Below are 18,221 nucleotides of genomic sequence, written 5' to 3'. Positions count from 1 at the left end.
AAATCAATAGACTTTTCTTTTTATACTACACTGCCAAAAAAATTTCCTTCCACCTAACACTCTGATTAATAGATATAACTCTAAGAGATATCTTTTTGCCTTATTGTCCTCTGGTTCTGTTATGATCCATCCAAATATTCCATGACCTATGGAATAAATTTTAGTTTACTACCAATAAACATGTCTTAAGTAAAATTATAAGGCAAAGAGAAGTGAAGAAAACAGACAGAAAACTCGTATATATACAAAATGAATTCAGGATTTGGGATCTTTTCTTGGGCTAGTGATCTGCATTGTGATCCTCTCTCCTGATGCTGGGCAGTGGTGGTGAGCTGCAGCTTCTGGTCAGCCACACAAGAGTAAACAACTGATAGATACACTTATACTCATACAACCATTCCTTTTTTCACTTTTAGTATAGTATTTAATAAATTATATGAGTTATTTCTACACCTTTTTAGAAAATAGGCGTTGCATAAGACAATTTTGCTCAACTGTAATCTAATGCAATTGTTTTGAGCACATTTAAGGTAGGTGAGGCTAAGCTATGATGTTTCGTAGGTTAGGTGCATTAGATGCATTTTCAAATGATAATATTTTCAACGTATGATGGGTTTATTGAGATGTAACCCCATTGTAAGTCAAGGAAGATCTGTATTTATACATATTATATGTATGCATATATATGTGTGTGTATGTGGCAGGTGATGAACACCTTCAGTAAACAGTCAAGATGACAATTCAAATTTGTGATTTTTCTTTTCTGCTAAGCATTACATTTGCTCTTTGCTTTCAACCAGCATCTTGACTGAGTGAGGTTCTTTACCCAATGGGTTGATTTACACTGGCTTGTATGTGATAACTTTTACCACTGGCCATGCAATACCGGAAGGTATCCTAGGAGCTCCTTGGATTCCATCTCCTTCTTGCCTCTATTAAAAAACAGCATTCCTATTTCCCTCTGATGCCAGCTGTTCCACCACTGTAACGTCCTTTTCTACCTGGTTACTTAGTGGTATGATAAATCCCAAAAGGCAAATATTTGTATCAGCTCCCAATTCAATGTAACCATTGTTATCCTCCTAGTGGCAGTATTCAAAGTTAAAACCAGGAGAGATAAGGATTTCAGGAATGGGAAAAAGAGATTTTGGAAATGGGCCTTTAGGGCTAATAATGAAAAGCACCATTCCCTCTGTACGTGATCTGGCTGTGTTGAGAAACAGCTCAATGTATTGGCCACTACTTCAGAACAAAACCACCTCCTGTAAAATAGCACCCAAGCTCACAAAATACTATCTCACAGCTATGACGTATCTGAGTCTTCAAGAGGCCATTTCTTTGTTCAATAAGAACAGCAGCATATGGGCTTCAGCCCACTGCCTTACTTCTTACACAGTTAAGGGAGTTTCTTAGGAAGAAGCATCATCTAGTGGGATGTACTAGGAGTGCACAAACAGTGTACATGTGGTATACAGGGAAAGAAAGTCCAAATTCTTCTTGCCTTTCCCATGTGATACAATGTTATAACCAGCTAACACTGTCTAATTCCCCTGGTGTATTTTACCCTGTCAAGGGCTCATACTGACAGCAGCCAGATCAGTCTTGATAAGGATAAATTCATGTACCTGAGAAATGTATAAGTTTTGTTCCCACCATTGCGAGAATTTTATTATGAGCCCATTGAACAAGCACCCATTTGTCAGGGAAGAAGACTGACACACTTATAGCAGATCATCTCTTCTACCTAATTCTTTAAAACCACTCATAAATTATTCCCACAATATGAACCAGTTCCATTAGGTCCATCGACATAATCTCTCTGGATCTTCCTGTCACAAATCCTCCAATCATATTCCTTCAATATCCCTAACTAGCTGACCAAACCATTCACTAGTGTCTACAAATTATTAATTCATTATTTATTCATTTACTTAAAAATATTTGAGTACCTAATGTGTGGCAGTCACTAGTCCTTAATCTCAGGTAAAGTGTATACTGAGACAGTCCTCTTAAAATTATACCCACATGGAAGATTTCACTTTTTTTACCTTGTTTTAGGGAGATTTCAGAGCAGAGCTATCCACCATAGCTGTCTACTTTTGTTTGGGGCCAGTTTTTGTGTAGACCTGGCTATAAAACTGGCTCATTTTTCCCTTCTCCAGTCAACTAGTTGTTGGGAATGCCCCTTGGGCCAGATGTGTGTGTTGAGGGAGGGAGGTCAGTGTGGACAGTGACATACCTGTTCATGCAAATTATCTGTGTCTTCTGGTCATGCTCATGCTCAAGCTCAATCTACTTTCGTTTCATTAGTCTGTGCTGCCAGTCACGTCCAGCTTTATGGCCGGGTGTCTCAGATAGCATCCAGGTCATTATGAGTAGCTGAATCTCATTGTCACCTTCTGTCTTAAAGTCAAAAGTCCAGTTGATACCCATCCTCGTCTATAAAAGGTAGATTAAAAAATAATACCTATTTCATTTGGATTTTTATGAGAAATTAAAAAGTTAAAACATGGAAGCAGCTACAAGATGCCTACCACATTGTGCCTGCTTGACAAATGGTAGTTATAGTAATTATCATGGTCCCTCCGTAAACCAAGATCTAGTTCTTCAAAGAAAAATCACAACTTTCAAAGAAGGCCTGAGTATGCTGTCGAATCCTGAAGATCTCACTAGCCAAGCTCTATCAAACATTCTGATCATCCAGAATACATCAGTGACTCCATGGTGTCATGGGGCCACGTGGCATTGCTGTCTGCACTGTGGCTTAGATCAGCGGTACAGCTTTCTTTTTCTTTGGCCCCTTTTCAGAACTGTAGCTTTTCAGGTCACCCACTAAACTGACTAGAGAGGCATTCTCAAATGCTGATTTTGCTGCTTTCTAAATCCAAAGAGTATCACCCAGCATTACGACTTTTTTTTTTTTTTTGAAGTGGAAAGTAGTACCACGTGTCTTTTACTTTGAACTAGAATTAAGAAGATCTATATTGAAATGTCTACCCTACACTTCCTGTCTCTCTGATCTTAAGCTGGTTATTTACCTCTCTGAACACCCCACGTGGTTGTTATCAGATCAAGGGAAATAACAGTACCTGGATTAAAATACTCACTTGGTAATATTAGTTCCCCTCCATACTCTCCTCCTTACTGATAATATTTAACCAACTGTTGCCTGGCTTTGCCACATGGATGTCTCTCTGGCACTTCAAATTCTCCATGCCCCAGATCAAGCTGTTCATCACCCCTTCTAATCTGTTCTTCCTCCACTGTTTCCTTTCGGGTAAACGATAACCACTACCCACTCCACTACCTAGGTGACTCCTCCCTCTCTCACTTCACATTCTCATAGCCAAAGGCTTAGTGAGTCCCATTAATTTACCTTTTGAATATTGATCCCTATGGCTATCCTGATCAGCCTACTATTATCTCTCACCAGAATTAAGGCTCTAACTTCTCACTATTTCATCCTTGCCTGCAATGCAAACACATCCAGTCACGTGATTCTGATACCAAAACCCCTTCAGCGGTTTATCTTCACACTTCTGACGAAGCCCAGATGCCATGATATTGCTTATGAGATGACCATGGTCAAGACTACTTCATCTTTTACTTCCCACCTGACTCCTATGCATCCTACTCCTTTTGGACTACTACACTCTACCAGTTCCTGAAGGACCCAGGTATTTCTTTTGCCTCTACTGGCTCTTCAAACTGTTTCTTCTGAGAACACTCTTGTAGCTAATTTTTACTCCTTCATGTCTTGGCTCAAATGTGATTTCCTCAGAGGACTTCTCTGGCCCCTAAACAAGGTTAATACATGTTCTTAATACATGTTCTTAATACATGTTCTCATGGGCCTGTTGTGATGAACTGTTGTTACAATCCACCCCATAACTTAGTGGCATGGGATAACAATGATGTTATTATTATGCTTATGGATTCATTGGGTCAGGAGTTTGGACGCGTCCCAGAGAGAATGGCTTTTCTCTGCTCCATGATGTCTGGACTATCAGCCTAGAAGGCATGAATGGCTGGGAGTGACTTGAATACCTGGAGCTGGAATACTCTGGTGAATTCCTCTTTCATTTGGGCTGGGATGACTAGAAAGCTGGGAGTAGCAGGAAACTATTAGCTGGAGCTCTGCCTGGTCTCTCTCTGAAGCTTGACTTCTTCAAAGCACAGTGGGCTCAGAGTAGTTGGACTTCCTACAGGGTACCTCAGGGCTCCAGAAACTCATCTTCAAGGCAGAAGCCACAGGACCTAGAAATCACATAGTGTTATTTCTATTTTGTCTATTGGTCAAAGTAGTTATAAGCCCAGCCAGATTCAAATGAAGTGAATTTAGCCCCAAACTCTCAACAGGAGAAATATCAAATAATTTGTCATCATGTTTATTTTTTTAAGAGATTTTATTATTTGAGAGAGAGAGCACACACAAGTGGGTGGAGGGGTACAGGAAGAGGGAGAAGCAGACTCCCCGCTGAGCAGGGAGCCAACTTGGATATGGGGCTGGATCCCAGGACCCTGAGATCATGGTCTGAGCTGAAGGCAGACACTTAACTGACCTCCGTCATCATGTTCAAAGACCATCACAATGCCCTATATCTACACAATCTCAACACCCATATTTTAATTGTAATTACTAATTAGATTTTTATCTTTTCCAACAAATTATAAATTCTATGAGAAAAGAATCTGTGTCTATACCATAATATCCTCATATTTGGCACATTGTAAATATAGATAGATAACACACAGTCTCAATACATAGTCATTATATGGGAGAATGCTTATAACTAGCATAAAGCACTATTTGGGGAATGATAGGGCCTCAATTCACTGTAGGTGAATGAGCCACACTGCTCTTTGTTGTAGTTAAACTAGAGGAATAGGAATTGCCTCACTCTTACAATTATTTATCTTTGCCCCTTTTTTTCTTAAGAAGAGTGCCATTTCAAAGTGTCAGGCCTAAGTGTTAAGTGTCATAAATCTTAAAAGTTTCCCAGGTCAATGATTTCAATTTTTGAATCTTGTGTTCACTAAGTGGTCATATACCCTACGTATGTGTGTATCTCCAGATACTGAACTTGCTATCTTCCAGGGCAGTCCATTTCATCTTTGGACAGCTATTGAATTTTTTTCTTTCCCTCTTGTTATTTCTTTAGTTTTTGGTAGTAAGCCCAGCTCTGTTTCAGCTTCCATACATTAATTCTCCTTCTATTGCTTGAGAGCAAGTGAAAAAGTCTGAACCTTCTTTTCCTTGACAACCATTTAAATACTAAGAAAAGTTATGTATTTCTCCTTCCCCATCTCCATCTCCATCCCTATAAGCCCTTCCTTTTCATAAGCTCTTCTTGGAGAGGTAGGTTTTCAACTCATTTGTCATTTGCAGGGAAGGAGGGGCTTAGGGGAAAACCCTTACTGGCCAAAGGGACCCATCATGATTCAGCACATGTCATGGTTCAGGGTCACTGTGGAAATATTATCAAAGGATAGAAATTATTGTAAGTAAAAATTATTACTTAGGAAGTTATTTGTGTAAGTATCTAACATACATTTATTTAAATAAGACAAGTTTACATCTACAGGCAAACTAATTTGATTGCACAGAGGTGTTAACATGACATAAATCTGCTATGGCAAGGTCCCAGAATAAAGACAGTGGATGAGGTGACTTCACTTGCAGGAGGAAATAAATGAGAAATCATCTAGTCCAGGTGGATCCTGGGCTGATAGATCAAGATTCTAGTTGTTATTACCTACATTATGACTTCTAATTACAGTGATTCCTAACTTAGAACAGCCTTACTATTTAGAGGAGCTGATGTACTTCTTGGATCTTGGAGGTCTGGGAAAAGATTTACTATCTGTTTGATGGTTTGAAAGCACAAAGCTGCTAAGCCCTGTCACCCCATTCAAAGGAGCCCCTTTCCTTTACCAGAGCTAAGTGAGGCAGCCAAAAGGCAGCCAGCACAAAGGCACAATTGTAAGTTTTTCCCTTTTGTTTTCAGGGTTGAACCACATCTACCCTTCTCTCTACTTTTTGTATTGTCTGTAAGCAAAGAATATTTTTTACATTTTTAAATGGCTAGGGAAAAAAGATCATGTTATGTGAAAACTATATGAAATTTCAGTTTCTGTGTCCATAAAGCAATGTTTTATTTGAACACAACCATGTTCATTCATCTGTCTGTGGATGCTTTTGTATGCCACAATGACACATATAGCAACTGTATGGCCCACAGTGATAATGACATACAGTGACTATATGGACAACAGGCCTGAAATATTTATTATCTCACCCTTTAAAAAAAGTTTGCTGATCCCAGGTCTAGTGGGATTGTAGAAGGGAAGGGCATTAATGCTGTTGTTTTTTGCAAAATATCCTTATGTATTTGGGTTCTATCCTTAACTAGTCTCTAGATAAATTGAACTGGAATGAAGGAAAGCTAGGAAAAGCTGACATTCTACTCAATCCGAAGCACCATCCTTTCCTCTAAGTACATTCTTTTTTGTCTATTCCCTTTCACATTAAAGCACTTAGAGCTCTAGGTACGCTCTACCCCTCTGCCAAAGCAGAGCACAATTAAAGCTTCTTTCCAGCACAAACATCTTAATTAATCTTGCCCAAGGTGACAAAGCGTTTATGCATGTGTATGTGGATCTCTTTTAAAAATCTATATTAAACTCATGATTTTCTTTCTCTTTTTTCTCCACCTCTAACTTTTTGATAGGGTTTCAAATTTAAGGACAAGTTGCAAAAATGATACAAAGGAATTTCTACCCAGATTTACAAACTTTTTAGTATTTTGCCCTATTTGCTTCATCACTTGTACTCTTGCTCTCTCTCTTTCCCTCCAGCCCACCCCTCACACGGAGATCTGCCATACATGATTAGAAGAGAGTTGCAGGCAAGCAGCTGGGGTTGCTGTGCTTCCGTTCCCTCCCCAGCCCCTTGTCTCCATGCCCCCTGCAGCAATGAGCTTCCTTAAAAGTTCCTTGCTGCCAGGCCCAGCTGAGGGGCTCTGTGCTGCACAGCAAGGCATCCCAGCACCCCTTACCTGGCTGAGAGCCATCTGTCTCGGTTAGACGGCCCCGGATTAGGATTCTCACAGGAATACCCCACCAGTAGTGTCCAGGGATCTAAATACCTATCCACGAGAGTACTTGTATATTATGGTGAATGCCAGATCTGGGGAAGAATCAAAAGAATCTGTTGCTGAAGAGAAGACAGTATGATAATGTTGAAACTCTTGCTGAATTTAGATTTGTGCCTAGTGATAAATCAGCACTGTTCACTGCACTGTGTGAATGCCAGGCTTTGCATCCAGATCCCAAGGATGACGATTCAGATGATTGTGATGGAGAGAATAGGCTATGGAAACTCAGGAACAAGAGCAGGGAGACAGCCCTTCATTTTACACCTACGAAGAACGATTATCCCATTTAACAGCAGAAGACCAAGCCGCATCGAAGAGATGAGAACGAATCCTCCCTCTGTCTGTGCACAGCCTGTGTAACATGGCTGGAGTCTGGACAAGATTCAGTAAGGGACTGTGAAGACGGGGTGGAGGTAGCTACTACACTAACGGTTGCTGGACAGTTTGAAGATGCAGATGGTGATCACCGAGAATGATTTATGCAGCTGTGAGATCCTACTCCTCACTGTAGGAAAGAACTGGGTGCCTCTTATGTGCAGTCGGTGCTGACTAAAGTCTTTTTGCTTCTCCAAAATTTATCTGAACCAATTCTTTTTTGAGAAAGACTATACTGAGACAAGAACTTGTTGCCAGCAGAAGAAACTATGATCTTTATTAACAAAGGTGAATTAACCAAGAGGGTATTTGTAGTTTATCATCTACCACAAAACTTTCTGTGTATAGGTCCCCTCTGAGTAGGCCTATACTTCCTGCCTTCACTCTAGGGATCTTCTGTAACCTCGCAGGCCCACACGTTGAGAATGCGCAGGCATTTGAAGGTGTAGGTAGACTGGATGGGAAGAAGGGAGGCTGAGTCCAAGGTATACCCCTGTACAGCCTAAGCATTCCCTCACCTTAGAAAGAAAGACAAAAAAGATCTCAGAGAAATTCTGGCCTCTGCTCATTCTCCACAGGGGTAATGGTCTTTTCACTAACTGGGGACCCAGGTTAATTCACTCAGGCATCTTCAGGGAACCTTTCGGGAAACATCCTAACCACATATACTACCACTAACACAAGTGCTTCTTACTAGCTTTTACTCCTTTTGCCATGTGTCACCAGTCTCTTTTGTTATAACCCGTTAGTTATATTCTTTAATTTCTAACCTCTTAGGTTGGTTTCCATAACAACAGTGAAATTGGGATGAAGTCCTCAGAGTACTTCGGATGATAATTGTCTTGTCTTTGTAATAGTTTAACAAATCTAGGTTTACTAAAAAATTGAAAAATTAAAAAAAAAGAAAAGAAAAGAAAGTCGCTGACACCATGAAATCTCACCACTAAATATTTTGGCATGACTTAGCTAAGAATAAGGACAATCACCGATGTAACCACAATACCATTATGATAGCTAAGAAAATGAGCTTAGGCTGTTTTATTTTGTCATCTCATAAATGTTGAAGACATGATAGATTTAGAAACTGGCACTTTTCAATCTCCAATGTAGTAATTATTTCAGGTGAAGGCCATCAAAAGATAGTAAAATCTTTAGATGGAAGAGTTTTAGATGGTAAATAGGATATTTACACAGAGCCCAAGTATCACTCTATGAATTATTTACTAAATGAAAAGAGGGGGGAAACATGCCTGTACAATGAGGAGATCTGGCTATCACCACTTTAAGTATACAAACAGCATCACTAGTGGAGGACTAATAATCTCCTGAAATGATGCAATATGAAATACATCATCTTTGTGCCAAAAATACTTTATCCCAATCTAATAAATTTTCTGGTATAGGAATCAGCAAAGATTTTTTAGAAAGAGACAGACTATGATTATTTAGGCTTTGTGGGCCATGTGGTCTCTTGTCACCACTGCTCAACCTGCCCCAGGAAAATAACTATGGACAATATGTAAACTAATGGGTGTGGCTCTGTTCCAATAAAACCTTATTTACAAAAATAAAGTGGGGGATTGGATTTGGCCTATGAGTTATATAGTTGATCAAGTCTTGTTTGAGACCTAACTTAAAGGAAAGTCAGGGGGGAAGAGGAATGACAGGAAAGGTTTAGATACCAAAAGGAAATAATTAGACAAATCTAAAACAATGGATATGCCACAAAATAACTTTAAATGCTTCAAAAAAGTCAGTGTCATGGGTAAAAGTGATGGAACTGTTGACTGCTCAGCCTAAAATAAACTAGTGAGGCATAAGAATCAGTTTGTGTGTGTAGATCTAGATAGATCTAGCAATCATCCTTTTTACACACCGTGCCACTAAATCCTGTCTCCACATCCCTGTTCTTGTGCAGATGATTTTTTGGACCAATGTGCAGAATCATTTGGTTATCCTCTCTCTTCCATTAGAATGATTTGCAATCACTACCAGAATGACTTGCTTGAGAGTGTCTCAACACTTCTGGGTTGCTTTTCAGAGTCTTGTGACATAAAATCAATCCTATTTTTCTCTAAACTTTTGATTAAAATCATTAAGAAAGCAAGTTTATGAAGAGCGAGGGAGGCAGAAAAAAAAACAACAAACACCACCTATGCTTTAATCACCAATCTTTAATTATTATCTGTCACAAGTAGGAGGTTTGTATCATTTAACCCTTTTATTCCCAAAGGTAAAGAAAAATTTGCTTGTTCCTAATAACAATCTAAGTAGATAACTGTATTTTTACTAATAAGGTGACCTTCCTTATTCACCTGCCATTTTCCTATGAGACATGACTTGGAATTAAAATCTCAATTTATTTCACAAAAGGCCATTTAAAACTACTAAGTTCTGTTATAGGGAAATAACTTCAAAATAACTTACCAGCTCAAAACTGGTTTTAAATTAAAATCAACATATCTTTTTAGTTGAAAATATTTAAAAAACAGTTATTTCCTAAGCTTATCATATTTTAAACTTTAAAATAAAATAATTAATAAAAATAAATAATAAATAAAAAATAAAATAATTAACATCATTAGTATCATACGCTTTTGAGCAAACTAATAAAGCCAAGTAAGATTTCTTATAGATCAACATTTTTTTCCCCCCAGTTCACACCTTACTGCCATGACAGTCTTCTGTTCTCCCGGCAAAGCCTGTACATGACTTTAGAGCAAACGTCTTTACGTTCAACTAATCTTCACTAGTCTGATCATCCCTGCCTTTATTCTTCCACTCTTGCTTTGGTTTCCTGTCTTAATAAGTCATCTTTGTGAGGACAAACCTCTTTCAAAATCAAGGCTTAATTTCCTCATCACAATGAATGTTTCTCCTGCTTTTGTTCCTTAGGGGAGGAGATGTTTTTGAACTTCACAGTGGCTTTTCAGTTTTGTTTAACAAAGGGCTGAAGCATGTGCTACCAATAACATACAAAATCAAACAAGACAAATTTAAACCCAGTTCACTGTTTCTGCCTTTTTTATCCTACAGACCATTCTTATAGGATGGTAGTTTTAAAGTCTCTTTTCCAACCTGTAAAATAGACCTTGAGGCCACTACAAGTATTGCCTGAAGATGTTAGCCAGAAAGTTCAACAGAAATCCCAGACACCAACTAGGAAAGAAAGCAAAAACATGACTTGGCATGTGTACAAAATCATCATATATTTGTATTTGGGAGACTGAATTATTCCTAATGTGATTCAGAAAATGATGCCTATAATGACCATGAAATCAAGTCATTCTTGTAAGAGTTGCCAGAGTTGATGGACGGAACCTCGAGTATGGAATATAGTGGTGATATTATTATTTAAATCTATTAACCTATTTAATTTATAAGTTTAATAATTATAACTGAATGCCTACTATGTTGGCAAAGAGTGATGAACAAAAGGGACCGTCCCTGTTTTCAAGGACCTGACAGTCTAATGAGGAATTCAGATATTCTTGGTGAAGGCAAGCACAAATACAATGGGAACAAATGGGAGCAGTAGGAGGTGGCAGGGGGAGTCAGGAAGTCTTCATGGTTGAAGGAAACATCTTCCAGAAATGGGAAATACCTTTCTGCCAAATACCCATGGCCATTTAAAGGAACTGACAGTGATTTGGTATAGTTGAAGCATATGATTTGGAGTGGGCTAGGGAAAGGTTGTGGTGAAAGAAAAGATTAAATGGATAAGTTGAATCCAAGTTATGGGAAGTCCGTAGAAGTCTTACATTTTATAGGGTTTGAGTTTGGTAAATTCTGACTTTTAATTTATTAATTATAATTAATTGAATTAAACAATTAAAACATTTAGTGGCTTGTACTTTTTCTATTTCCAAAAGGATTTTAATATATGCATAGAGATTTAACAAATTCTAGAATACTAGAAGAAAAAAGAACTAGGGAAGTAATTACCATGGGTGGGTTGTACTTATTAATGCATAGATCGCTTTAAAATGAGATTAGACACACAAATGGTAGGTTGTTAAGGAAACTTGTTTATTTAAGGCCATCCCACACCTTCCCAGAAAGGGACCTCATGATCAGAAACTGAGTCTCAGACAGAGCATTTCTTTTGGTCTGATCTGGTATTATGTGTCCTGGGTATTTTTATCCTTATCCCTTATGTATACATACCCATCTATTTGAGGTAGCCTCAGTAAATATGATCTTCAGGTGAGCTTAGAATGTCAGAGAATATTTAGAAAGCTAAAGTCCCTATCTACTTTTGGAGAAAATCCAGACATCCCATCTTCCATTGATTGAATTTTTGAGTGACTTTTTAGCAATAAGACTCTCTACCTCCAAATTAAGCTTCTATGGAATCATTGATTAAAATGGCTGATTAAAAACAACTTTAGGGGAAAAAAACCCTTAAGACAATTTTCTCTTACTGAATTCTTCTCAAGTTCTTTCTATGAAGTGCTGTAAGTTGAATCTCTCTTAGCTCATCCCAAGTGGAAACAGAGAACAATGATTCCTCTGTATAAAATTCCTAGTCATTCTCCAAGATCACTTTCAGTTTCCCATTAGCCTTATCATTGCTATATAAGGAGTCTTACTTTCTTTATATTTTCTTGAGTCAGTTCCTGATCCTTTAATAACATTTGCTGACCTCCTTCTGAATTCCCTCTTAAGAATTCAAGTATTGATTCTGAGACATTTAATGATCTCCCTTTCTAGTGTCTTACTAGATACAGAGTTGGGCTTAAATTGTAGTTATTTGAGGTTCAAGTTAGCTAATAAGAAGTAAGTATACAGCTACTGTCCAGAGCACATGGATATGCACAAACACTGACACAAACACAGGTACAAACACACATGTGCAGAATAGGGTCTAGGGGACAATGTAGACAAAGGAGCAGAGATTTTGAACAGAAAAAAATCAGATACAAAATTTATATAAAGGAATTTCTGACTTCACCTTAGGAGAGCCAATTAATAAAGTAATGACTCAATATGAACATTATTCAGGTCAGTTGTTTGGTATAGGTTATAGTTCCACATGTTTTGACTTGGGAGAAGTCAGACCGCTTTGAAAGGAAAGCAGGTTGGAGGAAGTGGGGAAGTGAATTAAAGTTGAGAAATTTCACATAACTATACTTTATCTTTGTGTTTTTCCATTTCACTACGAAGGGGATTCACAGCAATAATGTACTAGTAAATATTTAATGACTTGCTGGGGTTTGGGGAAGGGGATGGGATAAGCCCTGATTTGTAGTATTTACCGATTTCTGTGGTATACATACTTTCACCATGGCTTACTTCAAACAACCAACCTGATGTCACCTAACACAGAATCTGGAGGAAATGTGCAGTTATATGCCATTATATAGTATTCCTACTGTACAGACACAACAGATATAAATAAACTCAAGAGCATAGGTAATAGTAAAATAATTAAGAAGTGATGAATTTTGATTATTTATTACCTTTGTTATTTTTTTAGTGTTGTATTAAGTTTTAGCTTTAATTCCAGTGTAGTTAACATATAGTGCTATATCAGTTTCAGGTGTACAATACAGTGATTCAATGATTCCATGCATTACTCAGTGCTCCTCATCACAAATGCCCTCCTTAATTGCCATCACCTATTTCACCCATCCCTCCAAGACCTCCCCTCTGGGAACCATCCATTTGTTCTCCATAGTTAAGAGTCTGTTTCTTGGTTTGCCTCTCTTGTTTTCCTTCACTCATTTGTTTTGTTTCTTAAGTTCCACATATGAGTGAATTCATATGGTATTTGTTTTCTCTGACTTATTTCACTTAGCATTATACTTTCTAGCTCTATCCATGTTGATACAAATGGCAAGATTTCATCTTTTTCATGGCTGAATAATATTCTATTGTGTATACACCACACACCACTTCTTCCTTATCCATTCATCTATTGATGGACCCTTGGGCTACTTCCACAATTTGGCTATTGTAAATAATCCTGCAATAAACACGTGGATGCTTATATCCCTTTGAATTAGTGTTTTTGTATTTTTTGAGTAACTACCCAGTAGTACAGTTACTGGAATGTGGGGTAGTTCTATTTTAAACTTTTTTGAGGAACCTCCGTATTGTTTTCCACAGTAGCTGCATCAGTTTGCATTCCCATCAACAGCGCATGAGTGTTCCCCTTTGTGTTCTCCACATTCTCGCCAACACTTGTTTTTTCTCGTGTTTTTGATTTCAGCCATTCTGACAGGTGTGACAGAGTTTTGATTTGCATTTCTCTGATGATGAGTGATGTTGAGAGTATCTTTTCCCATATCTGTTAGCCATGTTACCTTTGTTTTTAAATACAACTTGTTTCATTGTAAGATAATATAATGTTTATTAATCGCTGTATTAAAGAACTAGCTTGCAAAGGTCCTGAACGATTAGCAATTGGCTCTTTCCAGCTGGTAGGACAGCTTTCGCACTTGACTAAGGCTCACAGTTACCCCAGCAGATGAAAGCAATCATAGGACTTAAGTCTCATGAAGAGATAATTGTGATTCCCTGTGGCTTGCTATGGTATTGCCTGTTTGCATACCTGCTGTGCCATATTAGCTGTTCTGCTTCCCTGTGAATTCTCCCAAAATTCAGAAGTGAGGTCCTAAACCTCATGCACCTATTGGACACTCTTCACTTATTCTGGCTTGTCTGGTCAGTTTGAAGAAAAGTAGAAGGTTTTCCAGAAACTTGGAAGTCTTGAGTGGAAGACTGAAGGAGCTGGATACAGGGAATATTTTCATCTTGTGTACTTACTAACACTGGTAGTTTAGGAAGCAGAGTCACACATAGGTAATTCTTAAGTTGTGCTGTATATGACCTTGAAAAAATCTTTTCCAAGGTGGTCTATGACCAGAAACAAAGGGTCTGAGCTACAAACAAAGTTACTTCTTAAGATGGAGCAAATATTGTTGGCAGAAGTCTTCATAGTCCTAATAAAAGTCAGGGGTGGGGCAGAGGATTACCTTAAATTTTAAGAGAAAAGGCAAAAATTCACAGGGAACAAGAGCAGCAAAACCTTGGGGCTACATGGTTGTTGAATGAAGATGAATTCCCAAACATATGACTGGAAGATTGATAATTATAGCACAGAAATTAGGACCATGAACTTTAAATTTAATTAGGATGTTGGACATGCCTTCAAGTGAATGATGAAACACAGGAGACAACAGTATAAGCCAATGAATATATTGGGGAAAGTGGAAAATAACAAGAGCAGTAGATTCTGTCTGAGAGCATTTGGAGAGTGGGAAAACATGAGATATGTACTTCAAATATAGAGAATAACCCAATAAGGTCCATTAGCTGGAAATAACATCAAAGGGTAGAGAACAGATAATTCCTCCTACATAGGTTCACATTTGGGCATGGATGGCCAGAAGCCAAGGAGGGAGGATCTCACATGTTCCCACAAACAGCAGTGGAGCACATTATCCCCAAGCGAGACAAGTAGAGATTACAGCATGTGCAGAGCTATAAAAGTGAGCCTGGAGTTACCAGCAGGTGATGGAACATACACAAATATCAGGAGCCTATGGCAGGAATCAAAAACAAGCTGATGAGCAGGAAGGGGATGGGATGCTGGAAGGAGAATATTATAGTCAGAAAAGGCCAAGCGTGTAGGAATATCCAAAGTAAGATATTAAGTGATCAATGGACAAGGCATTGGAAATAGTATGAACACAGAGCAGAAATAGGGAGGCAAAAAGCAGTATCCAAGAGACTGATTACCAAAACAATTTTCTACTTTTTCTTTTCTTTTCTTTTCTTTTCTTTTCTTTTCTTTTTTTTTTTAAGAGGGGGAGAGAGGTCTGGGAAGGGGGCAGAAGAAGAGGGGTAGAGAGAATCCCAAGCAGGCTCTCTGCCCAGTATGGAGCCTGATGGAGGGGGGACTCTATCTTACAACCCAGAGGTCACGACCTGAGCCAAAATCAAGAGTTGGACACTTATCCCCTTGAACCACCCAGACACCCCTTATTTTCTACTTTCTTGGTGCTGGGTTTTCAGTTGTTCCTATGTAACAAGCACTAATCCAGAGAGGCAGTGGTGTCCAAATTTACAGAGCAAAAATACAACCTAACGATTATGTGAAAATATAATCCCAGAATCCTACCACTGGTGATTTTAGGTTAAGCCCAGGAATTTGCATTCTAAAAATAAACACCACTGAAAATCCCATTTCAGTTAGTTCACCAACCACTTTCTGAGAAATACAGAAGTATCATTAATCCAAGGGCCCTGATGGTGAGATGGTTCTGTTAATAGCCCAGAGTTTCTGCATTTCCACCTGGTGAGCAAATGCTAACTCCTGTGAGAGGCAAGTTCATGGCCCAGCTATCTCAATTTGTTGCAGTTACTTGGAAACATCTACTCCTTTTACTTGGTTTTGTATCTTCTTTGATTTTTAATGTTGCCATTTTACCTTAGGTTTAATATTACGCATCATTTTAAATCTTGTTTGGAAACAGGTAGGATAAACATCCTAATTAAATTTAAAATTAATTGCTGATGGCCTCTCTCATGTAATCAGAAGTGGAAAAAGTAAGTAATGCTGTTTAGATATTAGTTGAATAATAAAATGTGCTATGCTGAATCTTTCATGGTAATGTATATGATAGTACCTTGAAAATTGGAGTTTTATACAACTAGGTGATATTTAAAATATCCGTACTTTAAATCTACCAAATAAGTATGTGTATTTATTATATTCCTAGAAAGTCTTTATATACTCAAAGCTTCTTGTACTTACGATATTTTATTAATTGAAGGGGGAAAGTCCATATTTTCCATCACATATGCCTGAAGAGAAGAATACATCACTTTGTCCAAATATTGTGGCTCTTTATTCTTTGTAGCTCTTCCAAATCCTACAAACAGAGAGAGGATTATCAGTACTCTCTGAATGTGTGTGGTCTTGAAGGCTCTAAATGTTTCTAGAAGAGCAAGGCTTTTGATACTTTTTTTTTTTTTCTTTTAAATACTTGGGAGCTTTTGGTACAAGTTAATCCTTATGATGTCTCAGACTAATGCTCCACAAACTATACCTTCCTAAGACTTCCACATAGTGGACATAACTGATTTTATGTTGGACCAGTTTCAGATAGGGTCTTCCTATGGTCTGTTTGGCAATTGGCCTATTTGCAGAAAGACTCATGTCCATCTGCAATTATGCCAACGTCTACATAAAATGTTTTTATGCATTCAAACGAAGCAGTTCAAACAAGAGATTTCTTCTTGGGTTGACAAATACCTATAAGAGAGAAATGCTGGCTATGCCTGGCTAAGGTGACAAAATTATTTTCAAAACCGAGGATCCAGGCAGAAGATAGATTTATTGATGTGACAGCCTTCAGGGAAACCAGAAAAATGATCTCAGAAAGATGTATATTCAAAAGGAGGCCTTAGGGAATATTCTTGTCTCTTGAAATAATGGAGAATCTGGCAGGAGGAGTTGTGACATCTGGGAGAGGACAATAAGGATTAAAATTTAGAGTTACTCGGAGAGAAAATGTGAGTTGCCTTTCATATATGTGACAAGGTTGGCTGTATCTTTAAGAAATTAGAACTGTGTGTAAATAGAGAACAAACTAATGGTTGCCAGAGGGGAGAGGAGTGGGGGAATGGGCAAGATGGATGGGTGAAGCGGTATGGGAGATACAGGCCTCCATTTATAGAATAAGCCACAGGGATAAAAGGTACATCATAGGAAATACAATCAGTGGTATGGTAATAGTGTTGTGTGGGGACAATTGGTAGCTGCACTTGTGATGAGCACAGCATAACATAAGGACTTGTCAAATCACTTATGTTACACACCTGAAAGGAATGTAACATTGTGTGTCAACTATACTTCAATTTAAAAAAGTAAGGATGAATGATGTGTACATGTAGTGTTAATATTTGAAGAGCGAATTTAACTATTGCCCATTGTGTTAGTCATTTGGGGCAGCCATATTTAATTTTTGTTTCAAAACTATTTTTCCAGTTTTATCAATTTTGATTAATAAGTAAGGTAATTCCTTATGTAAAAAATAATTAAAAAAAGGAAATTAGAATTGTGTCCACCTTCAGTTTATAGCTTTTAAAGGAAAAAAAAATCACTTTCCTTTGCTATCCAGGCCATTGGATCACCCAGTAACTTGAATTAGGGTAAATAATCTAGACCTTTCGTTAGTTTAATTTAGACTAGGTGGATTTTCCTGTTGGCTTACTGTTTGGGGGTCATGATTAGGGCTCCTGGGAGAGCCAGGCTTGTTTCTTTTCTGAGGTTGATAACTAAGAAGGTCTTAAGATTGGAAAGAGCTCTTCTTCCTAAGGAACCTCTCATGCTGTTGCTTTACACTCCGTGCAAAATGTGTACAGAGACAACTCATCTTCTGGTGTCTTTGTTAGCTGTCTAGAGAGGCCATCATCTGGCTAATGTAACTCTTTTTTTTTTTTTTAAAGATTTTATTTATTTGACAGAGAGAGATCACAAGTAGGCAGAGAGACAGGCAGAGAGAGAGAGAGAGAGGAAGCAGGCTCCCTGCCTAGCAGAGCCCAATGCAGGACTCGATCCCAGGACCCTGAGATCATGACCTGAGTTGAAGGCAGAGGCTTAATCCACTGAGCCACCCAAGCGCCCCATAACTCTTTTTTAAATATAACTTTTATTAAGTAAAATTCCATGAAAGT

General features: G+C 38.2%; 1 protein-coding gene and 1 pseudogene across 1 annotated transcript in view; both read left to right on the top strand.

Moving 5' to 3' along the window:
• Positions 1–18,221, top strand: part of CCDC148 (coiled-coil domain containing 148) — a 245,041-nt gene that overhangs the window by 205,093 nt on the left and 21,727 nt on the right. The window lies entirely within an intron of this gene.
• Positions 5,438–7,633, top strand: LOC116867914 (annotated as a pseudogene).

Source organism: Lontra canadensis, unplaced genomic scaffold (genome assembly GCF_010015895.1).
Source record: "Lontra canadensis isolate GAN:19392208 unplaced genomic scaffold, GSC_riverotter_1.0 scaffold13, whole genome shotgun sequence".
Lineage (NCBI taxonomy): Eukaryota > Metazoa > Chordata > Mammalia > Carnivora > Mustelidae > Lontra > Lontra canadensis.
Note: the sequence above shows the minus strand (reverse complement) of the source record. Positions and strands in the feature narration are given on the sequence as shown.